The 10,363-nt window shown below is 37.7% G+C and overlaps 1 protein-coding gene across 1 annotated transcript in view; it reads right to left on the bottom strand.

The window, feature by feature from the left end:
• Positions 1-10,363, bottom strand: part of RALGPS2 (Ral GEF with PH domain and SH3 binding motif 2) — a 183,128-nt gene that overhangs the window by 72,039 nt on the left and 100,726 nt on the right. The gene's annotated exons all lie outside the window — the stretch shown is intronic.

Here is a 10,363-nt window from a genome sequence, read left to right as displayed (position 1 = left end):
AATCTATGAATGAATTTCTGTTTTCTCATATTTCTTCATATGATATGCTGAACGCCAAAATCTCCAGAAATGCATTTTATGTAGTTTTAGAATCAGTAAAATATTAGTATTACAAAAATGCAGAATATTTAGTGTGCTACAGATCTGAATTATAATTCTAATTTATTACTACTTTTTTTCTAATTTACTGATCTTACTATTATAAAGAAAACAAACCCCAACCTATCTGCAATTCAAATCAGAAAGTTTGGACAGCTTTCCAAGTATTAGTGCATACTTTGAACAGGTGGGACTAAAATTCAAGGAACTGTTGGCTGTTTTCCCAATACTGAGAATTCAACAGCTCCAGAGCAGAAGCCACAGGGGCACAGCTAGTCCAAACTGCTAATTTCATTTTACAGTGTGTATAATGCTTAGTCTCACAGTGTCTTTGCAATCAACAACTTTACTAGTGACTTTCTGGAACAATTTCCTTCCAGAAACATATATTCACTGACCTTCCCTTAATTTATTTGTGAAGTTAAAATTTTAAAGATAGCTCATGAAACTTTTGCTTAAGCAAAAAGAAAATCTTGAATTGAAATGTGTGAGGCAAACTATGCATGGGAATGGTTTAATGTGAAGATAATCATTTGGACAACTCAAGTCCATCAACATGATCAATGTTTTTCATCTACCACATCTCAAAATAAAACTTCTGGTGAAACAAATTAAACAAAATATCCAAACCTCATAGTGGCATTATTATTTGTTTTACCTGTGGTCCTCTTAAACTGGTTTTTCAGTCCCTCTCCTCTTCCTCCAGAACCGAAGAATCTGTAATAAGATTCCTGGAAGGAACTGGGCATCTAACTGCTATACCAAATCTTAAGTGAATAAAACTTTACCAAGGCATCTCAGTTATTGAAAGCACTGTATCATTTCATTTAAACATCCAAAACTTTATCAAAGACAAGTCTTACAGAATTTTCACAGAAGAACATTATTAAAACTAGAATGTGAAAGTTAACACACAACCTTGGAAAAGTAGGCTGAATGCTAAACTGCCTTAGCCAATGGGCCCATTCTGCTCTCCTTCAGAGGGCTGATTTATTTTACTCTGAAGTTCCTAGACAGCATAATAACTTGGGCAACTAAGTTTCTTGAGAGAAGAAAATAAGAAGTGGTATTATATGATAGTTAGTGTAGGTTCTGAAGTCAGAACTGCTTGGGTCCGTGGCCCAGCTCTACCACTTGCTAGTTGTGTTACCTTGAGCAATTTATAAACTCCTGGCTCAGCTTTCCTGTCTATAAAATGGGGTATAATATCTAGCTCATGTGGTTTTTGTGACGATCAAATAAATGAGTTAATACAGGTAAAACATTAAGAATAATGCTTGACACGTGTAAGTACTCAGTAGATTTAAACTATCATATTATTACTACTGATCTACGTACTTTCTGCAATACAAATCATAGCACCTTGCATAGAGTATGTGATTAACAAATGTGTTTTAAAAACAATACCTGGGCTGGGCACGGTGGCTTACGCCTGTAAGCCCAAGACTCTGGGAGGCCGAGGCAGGTGGATCACTTGAGTTCAGGAGTTCAAGACCAGCCTGGCCAACATGGTAAAACCCCATCTCTACTGAAAACACAAAAATTAGCCAGGTGTGGCATGTGCCTGTAATCCCAGCTACTCGGGAGTCTGAGGCAGGAGAACTGCTTGCAGTGGGCCGAGATTACGCCTCTGCACTCAAGCCTGGGGGACACAGTGAGACTCCTTCTCAAAAAAACAAGACAAAACAAAACAATATCCAAGTTTTCGGGTATGAAATTACATTGATACATTATCTTCACTTGCAAATCTAACAGAGCCATGCCAGTTGTTATAGCAGGCAGTTAAGCGGCTGGACCACAAATAAAAAGAAACTCTTCTTAGAGACATAGTATGAACTTCAGCCTAAAGAGAGTCTTGCAAAAGATCAGGTTAGCTCATTTGTGTGACAGGCAGGGTCCAAGAGCTACCTACTTTGCAGGTCATCTAGGAATAAAGATGGGTTTGCCTTATCTTCGGCAAGATTGAACTACAACCTTCCCTTAGAGCTGGTTTATAGAAGGATTCTTTTTTAAATTTTTCTTTCTTTTTTTTTTAAGACAGGGTCCCACTATGTCACCCAGGTTGGAGTGTAGTGACACGATCTTAGCTCACTGTAACCTCGAACTCCTGGGCTCAAGCAATCCTCCCACCTTAGCCTCCTGAGTAGCTGGGACTACAGATGCATGCTACCATGCCCGGCTAATTTTTGTATTTTCTTTGTAGTGATGGGGTCTACAAAGACCTGCCCAGGCTGGTCTCAAACTCCAGGCCTCAAGTGATTCTCCCACCTTGGACTCCCTAAGCACTGGGATTACAGGTGTGAGCCACTGTGTCCAGTCAAGAAAGATTTTTTATGTTGTTACTGTTAATAAGTTAATGAATTTTATCCTACAATAGATTTAGACTCTATTCTGGACTAAATGGGAGGCCATGATTGCCTAGAACACTTGACCTCTCTGAAGCAGAATTTAAAAATTTGAGATTTTGGAAAATGCCAAAATTAGATAGCAACTTGAAATTTGGTAGACACCTACAAATACACTATCTCTGGGCTTCATGCCTGGTAGTATAAAGATCAATTTTCATTCTGCTGTTTACTTAACTCTGAGTCATGATAGGAGAGTGCTATTCTCTTAGCATTGTATTTCTTAGGACTCCTGCTGGTAATATAAGGAGAATAAACCTTCTGCAATCATAAAAACATTTCAAATAACTTATAAATCTGTACTAAAGTAATATGGTTTACATGTATTTAACTTAATCTTTGTAGTAAGTTAAAGATTATACCCTAACAAGTTTTTAGTCTTTTTATTCTAGTGTCTGTGAAAGACACCCAAGTAAGAAAAGAATGATTCCACTTACAATGCTGTGACCTTGCCCTGAAAAAAAGGCCATCTTATCTTAAACTAGCTCACTTTTCCGTTTTTTTTTCTTCTTGATACAGAGTTTTGCTCTTGTTGCCCAGGCTGAAGTGCAATGGCACGATCTTGGCTCACTGCAACCTCTGCCTCCTAGGTTCAAGCTATTCTCCTGCCTCAGCCTCCCCAGTAGCTGGGATTACAGGCGTTTGCCACCACACTCAGCTAATTTTTGTATTTTCAGTAGAGATGGCATTTCACCATGTTGGTCAGGCTAGTCTCGAACTCCTGACCTCAGGTGATCCGCCTGCCTTGGCCTCCCAATGTGCTGGGATTACAGGCATGAGCCACCATGCCCAGCAACTTTTTAGTTTTATCAGTGGAGTTAACTGGTATCAAGTTATAATTCTATACATAATTATAGGAAAGACTGATGAATGAACTCAAAATTTTAACCTAAACACAGATACCCCAAATTTTAATGTAATCCATCATGCTTTCTTTGAGCTGTGAATGAAATGCATATCTTTATAGCAAGTCAATTTAATCTCCTTTGTCTCAGTTTTTTCACCCGTAAAATACAAATAATATCATTTACTTTATAAAACTGCTGTTACGTATTAGATAATCTATATAAAGTACAGTGTCAGCTATATAGGCCTAAGTGTTGAATAAATGTTACTGAAATTATTATTTTCCTGCCAAAGCTTGCTTAAAAAAATTACAAAACTGTGAAATATTCAGAGTTGAAAACACCACGGGCAAAACTGTTGTCAGGGGAATCTGATTCCGTTTACAATTAGCATGCAGATCTGTATAGCTGCTATTCTTATTTTTTTAGAAAGACAAGGCACTTAAAGAAAACACTATGAACATGGGGATGAAATTAACACAACCCCACCCCCAGCTCTTTTATTTCATAAGTCTTTGGTCTAAAGTAAACTTCAGAAAACACATCAACAAAGAACTTAGAAGAATTTTAAATATATAAAAGAGTGAGGGTAAAAAAAATATATAAATGAGGTAATGGAAAATGGGGATGTAATTCTGGCTAAAGAAAAGGGGCTAGCTGCCATGTGGTCAGAGTTTATTCTCGAATCCAAAAGAAAATCAGTGAAGATGCTTTACTGCTGTTTCAGCTTACAATATATAACAACATATAATTAAAAGAATAGGGTAATCTATAATGTATATTATTGACAAATCAAACTAAAGAAAGAAAAATGGAATAAAACTTAAAAAATTAAAAGCCAATGACATTTTTTGATCATTAGGCATTTTTGAGATCAGTGTCAGAGCCTCACATATTGAAGAAAAATTATATCAAAGGAGAGGAAAAATCTCCTTTTAATTCCTACAGATCAGCAAAAAGACTTGGACTTTGTTGAAATTATCTGAATAGAAATATGAATAAAAAACTCTTATTTTTGAAAATATTTTTACATGAGTTAGAAATTTCTAAAACTAAATAACTATATTCTACTGAATATTTAACAATTCAATCTATGCAAAAAAGACTGAAAACCTAATTGGTAAGATTCTTATCATTTTAGATACGTTTTAAAAATGTCATTAAGTATGATAAGGACACTACTAAGAATGTAAGGCACAAGGCAATGATATGCATCTCTACCAGGATATAGAAAAGAGGACATACCATTCATGAGGTAATGATATCCTGGACCTGTGTTATTACAGAAATATTAAGTTCTATAAAGGCAGGGACAAAGCCCATTGTAATCTCCTGCTATATATTTAGCAACAAGCACAGGGCTAAGTAAATACTAGGTGCCAGCTGAGGCATCAAAAACAAAACAAAATAACAACAACAACAAAAATCAGGGGTGGGTAAGGAGTTGAGTTGATCCATGCAAATATGCCACACAAATACATTTATTGTTTAAACAGAAATTAAATCAAAATTACTGAAACAATGGGAAAAGCCTGAAAGGGATATTTAGTTGAACCAAGAAACATTTATTATATGACTACTTTTGTTCTAGATGCTATAAGGATAAACCCTTCAACCAAGACAAACAGGGGCTTACATTCTGTTGAGGAGGAGACAGATTAATGAAAATATCATAAATAGGGTGCTTTGCAGAGAGCAGTAGGCAAGGAACACTATATTACAGAGGGTTATAAGAACAGCATTTCTCTTCTAACAAAAAAGTCCTATTATGAAAATCTGACATATTAAATTAAAAATTAAATGGCAAAGGGGAAGGAGAAGTCTCTCTCCAATAGAAAAGACGAGTCATATCTAGATCCATCAAAAGAGTATATTCTACAGAGGGCTAGAGATTTTACAAAAACTTTTCTGTTACATTCTGCTTCTACTTAATAGGAAACAGTATAGAGTACTGTAACAATTTACTGATTTCCATGGTTCAAAAAATACGGCTTTTTTTTTTTTTTTTGAGATGGAGTCTTGCTCTGTCACCCAAGCTGGAGTGCCACGGTGCGATCTCGGCTCGATGCAGCCTCCACCTCCTGGGTTCAAGCAATTCTCCTGCTTCAGCCTCCTGAGTAGCTGGAAGTACAGGCATGTGCCACCACACCCAGCTACTTTTTTGCATTTTTTAATAGAGACATGGTTTTGCCATGTTGGCCAGGCTGGTCTTGAACTCCTGACCTCAGGTGATCCACCCGCCTCAGCCTCCCAAAGTGCTGGGATTATAGGCATGAACCACTGTACCTAGCCAAAATATGCCTTCTTGGTCGAGCTACTACGTCTTTGTAGTACATAACGTAGAAATGAGGCTTAGAAAAGGCACATTAAAGAATATTTATCATGTTTCATACAACTAAATTATTTTTTTCACAATATTCTAGTTTTCTCTCATCAGCAAAATAAAACTTCCCATGCCAAATTCTTCAACAAGCCCCTTAAGACTGTTCTCCAACGACAAGAACAAATAAGTGTTGTTAATGACTTTCAGATTTAAAAGCAATAATTTTCTTATAAAGCAATTTTTTCCTTGAGATTTGCCAACTATTCCTCTCTAGACAAATTATATCCTTATTCTAAGAATTTTTCACGATATTGTCCAAGCTGACTAATTTTTACCTTGAATGCAAACCAACAGAAGAGACAATTTTTTCAGGGATGATGTGTTGAGAGCCAAGAAAACATTTCTACTTCTTATAATTTAATCCACATTGAACTACAGATAAATTTGGTGGTATCAAAATCAGAGTTCTGTCAGCATATAGGCCTCTACCCCCTTTTATAAGCTTCACAAAAATTGGTAGGTTTTGGTTCTCATTTTTAGGGGAGAAAAAACTATTAGTTTGGACCATATCCCTCATGTTAAGAAATCATTAGCTGTTACCTTTTTTCTATGCACTTTCATTCTTTCATTGATATATTCTTTCCATAAGAACCTCTGCAGACATAATGAATAAAGCATAGCATTATGCAAACTCTGTATACTTGAAAAGGAATAGTTAAATGAAGCTACCAATTTGCATAATGAGTATTACCTTTTCATTGTCTTTAGGAAACTTCTAACCTATCAAATGCACAGCATTTATAAATGCTGAAGTTTTTGTCAACTGTACTAAGCCTAGCTTCACACAAATAGAAAGGGATTCTGAAATCAAGACAAATTAAATTTAAAAATCACAAGCAAATTAATTTTAAATTAGAAAACAACATAAAAAGTAAATATTAACAAGATATAAACTACGGTTAAATCTTCATTCTTCAGTATACTTCAGTATTGAAGATAAGCAATAAAAAAACCCGTATGCCGATGATGTAAATCAAGCAGTAAAAAAGTTGTAAAACAGATTTGTGTCACATTTTCTTAGGAAAACTATGTATGTTTTAATAGATTAAATACATTTAATCTCAAGGTTTGCTATAAAGCAAAGCAGTCATTACATTAAAAGGATGATTTTCATACCGGAAACGAACTGAGTCATAAAAACTCATCTGATAAATGTTTCATTTTCCTTTGCCATGTCTACCAAATATTTATGCCAAGAAGTCCTCAATAATCTCACAATCAAGATGCTTCTTCACATACCTAGATAGGGATGAACTATATGAAGAATACCAATATCTAAAATTATGCAAATTCTATAGTGTATGTTCTCTTTTAATGTCTTAATTTCCTTCCTTTTTTTCCCCTTTTGATTTCTAATTCTTGGATAACCCTCAGACATGTGCATTTTACTAGTGAATATGAGAAGCAGAGGAGGAGGAAGGAGAAATGCATTAAAACACCAGGCTGTAGTGTGGTACCGCAGTGTTAATAATACTACACTCACTGGTCACTGGTAGAGTAAGCTATAGGAGATAAGATGGGGATCAAGTTTGGGGGAAGGAGGAGAGATGATGAATTCCCTTCTGCACATGTTGAATGGGAGATACTTGTAGATTTTTCTCACTTAGTATCTAAAAATGTTAGAAGGCCCCAGGGATTAAGTAGATAGCTAAGATACACAGATAGATATAAAATATACAATGATATACAAAGTTACACAGATTTAGTCTAGATTTGGAAGATCAGGCAATATATAGAAAAAAACCTGATGAGACCACTCCGATTGTATAGAGTAAGAAAAGAAGTGGACTGGCTGAGCCCAGTGGCTCACACCTGTAATCGCAGCACTTTGGGAGGCTGAAGTGGGAAGACTGCTTGAGGCCAGGAGTTTGAGATCAGCCTGGGCAACATGGCAAGACCCCATCTCGACAAAAAATTTTTTTAAATTAGCCGTGCTTGGTGGTGCACACCTGTAGTCTCAGCGACTCCAGAGGCTGAGGTGGGAGGATTGCTTGAGCCCAGGAGTTTGAAGCTGTAGTGAGCTGACTGTGCCACTGCGCTCCAGCCTGGATGACAGAGTGAGACCCGTCTCCGAAAAACAAAAACAAAAACAAAAACAAAAAAAATAAAGAAAGAAAAGTGGACTGACACCTCTCAAGAATACATTTAAGAGATGAAGGTAGAGTAAGAGCGGCCAATAAAACAAAAGCCAGAAATGCAGAAGGGAAGCCAAGAAAGACTGGTGCTACTTGGGGAGAATTTCAAGGAGGAGAAATTACCGACACCAACTCTCACACAATTAAGATGGGGCTTGAGAAACACCTATTAAATGTTTCAACCAGGAGTCACTGGTGACATTAGGAAAATTTCTAGAGAGTGAAGATGGAGAAAAAGGAGACAACAAGGATAGGATACTTTTAAATTAGCTTAATTATAAAGTGAAGCAGAACTACATGGTGAGAGTGAAACGTAAGATCCTGCATCATGAGAACATATAAAATGAAAGGGAACTGAAAAAAGAAAGAGTCATTGGAGATGACAGGAAAAATGGAAGATACAGGAAAAACAATGCTTGTAATATTTTCTCCAAATTAACATCTGTACCTCAACATTTTTCTCATTTGCTTTAACCCACAGGTATAATTACTTTTTGTTTCAGGTACCAGGGCTGAGAAAGAAGAGGTATATTCTCCAATAGAAAACCTTTCCTGATTCCACTGAACTCCAACTTGGCTAGTGTTTTCTTCCCCAATTTTCTCTGTGTGTGTGCATCAGAGTGCCTGAGTGTACCTAAGCACATATACAGATGCACACAGCTTCAATCCTGTACTGATGTCTCCACTGTGGAAAAATGTCAAGAAGGTCCAAGAGTACAAGAAGTTCCCCAACTAGAAATCACAGCATAAGGATTCCTATTATTTTATTTTCTCATTTTGAAAGGAAAATAATCTTAATTTTCTTTTCCAGAAGACATGAATTATGAAATTTAGTTTGAGAAAACATATTTCAATGAGAAAAGGAAAGCAATCATCAAATTGGTAAATTTTAAAATGAGAGTTCAGCAGGTATAATTGGAGCTCTCTAGGTTAAGACTTCAGAATGCAGACCTGTCAGTAACTAGGTCTTAGGACTATGAGCCAGGTCTTCCACCTTTCTGGATCTTGGTTTTCTCAATATTAAAATAAGTTAATTAGAAGACATCACTACAGCTGGGTGTGATCGCTCATGCCTATAATCCCCCGCACTTTGGGAGGCTGAGGTGGGCGGATCACTTGAGGTCAGCGATTCAAGACTAGCCTGGCCAACACAGTGAAACCTCCTCTCTACTAAAAATACAAAAATTAGCTGGGTGTGGTGGTGCACGCTTGTAATCCCGGTTACGTGGGAAGCTGAGGCAGCAGAATCACTTGAACCCAGGAGGTGGAGGTGGCAGTGAGCTGAGACCATGCCACTGCAATCCAGCCTGGACAACAAGAGTGAGACTGGGTCGCAAAAAAAAAAAAAAAAAAAAAAAAGAAAGAAGATATCACAATGCTTCCATTCAGCCTTAAGAAGAACATGATTCTAGTCCTATGCATGCTATTTCTTTTTTTTGTTTGTTTTTTGAGATGGAGTCTCGCTCAGTCGCCCAGGCTGGAGTGCAGTGGCGCGATCTCGGCTCACCACAAGCTCTGCCTCCTGGGTTCACGCCATTCTCCTGCTTCAGCCTCCCAAGTAGCTGGGACTACAGGTGCCCGCCACCATGTCTGGCTAATTTTTTTTGCATTTTTAGTAGGGACGGGGTTTCACCATGGTCTTGATCTCCTGACCTCGTGATCCACCTGCCTCGGCCTCCCAAAGTGCTGGGATCACAGGCGTGAGCCACCGCGCCCGGCCTATGCATGCTATTTCTAGGTAAAGAGAACAAGGCTCAAAGAAGAAAATTCAATGACTTGAAAAATTAGGACTCTAGAGTCACTGTGGAATTGAGGATTGCCAATTCTCAGTCTAAATATTCTTCACACTATAAAAAGTATACATTCTTCTGAATTGTGAAGGCATTATTTTTGAAAAAATTCCCTGTTCCTTCTCTCCTCGAATTATATTTGCAAGCATGGGCACAGCCAAGGCTATGGTAAAACACAGAGCACCACACTGGGTGTGGTGGCTCATGCCTATAATCCCAGCACTTTGGGAGGCTGAGACGGGCGGATCACTTGAGGCCAGGAGTTCAAGACCAGCCTGGCCAACATGGCAAAACCCCGTCTCTACTAGAAATACAAAAATTAGCTGGGCGTGGTGGTGCATGCCTGTAATCCCAGTTACTTGGGAGGCTGAAGCAGGAGAATCACTTGAACTTGGAAGGCAGAGGCTGCAGTGAACAGAGATCGCACCTCTGTGCTCCAGCCTGGGAAACAGAGCGGGACTATCTCAAAAAACAAAAACAAAACAAAGAATGACAGCAACAACACAAAAATGTAAAGCACATACAGAATGTCTTTCCCCTAACAGCCAGCTTAGAGCCTCTCTGATAAGAGTCATGCTTACTATGGTCCTAAGTTGTTTATCAAAGAAACAGGATAAAATATTCTGGGATGCAGTGGCCATTAACTCTACTGTGCTTAGGGGTATTCTGCCTTCAACACAAGGTACACAATAGGTCCCCATTCTCT

This window comes from Colobus angolensis, unplaced genomic scaffold (assembly GCF_000951035.1).
Source record: "Colobus angolensis palliatus isolate OR3802 unplaced genomic scaffold, Cang.pa_1.0 Scaffold59, whole genome shotgun sequence".
NCBI lineage: Eukaryota > Metazoa > Chordata > Mammalia > Primates > Cercopithecidae > Colobus > Colobus angolensis.
This window is presented reverse-complemented; position numbering and strand designations above follow the sequence as displayed.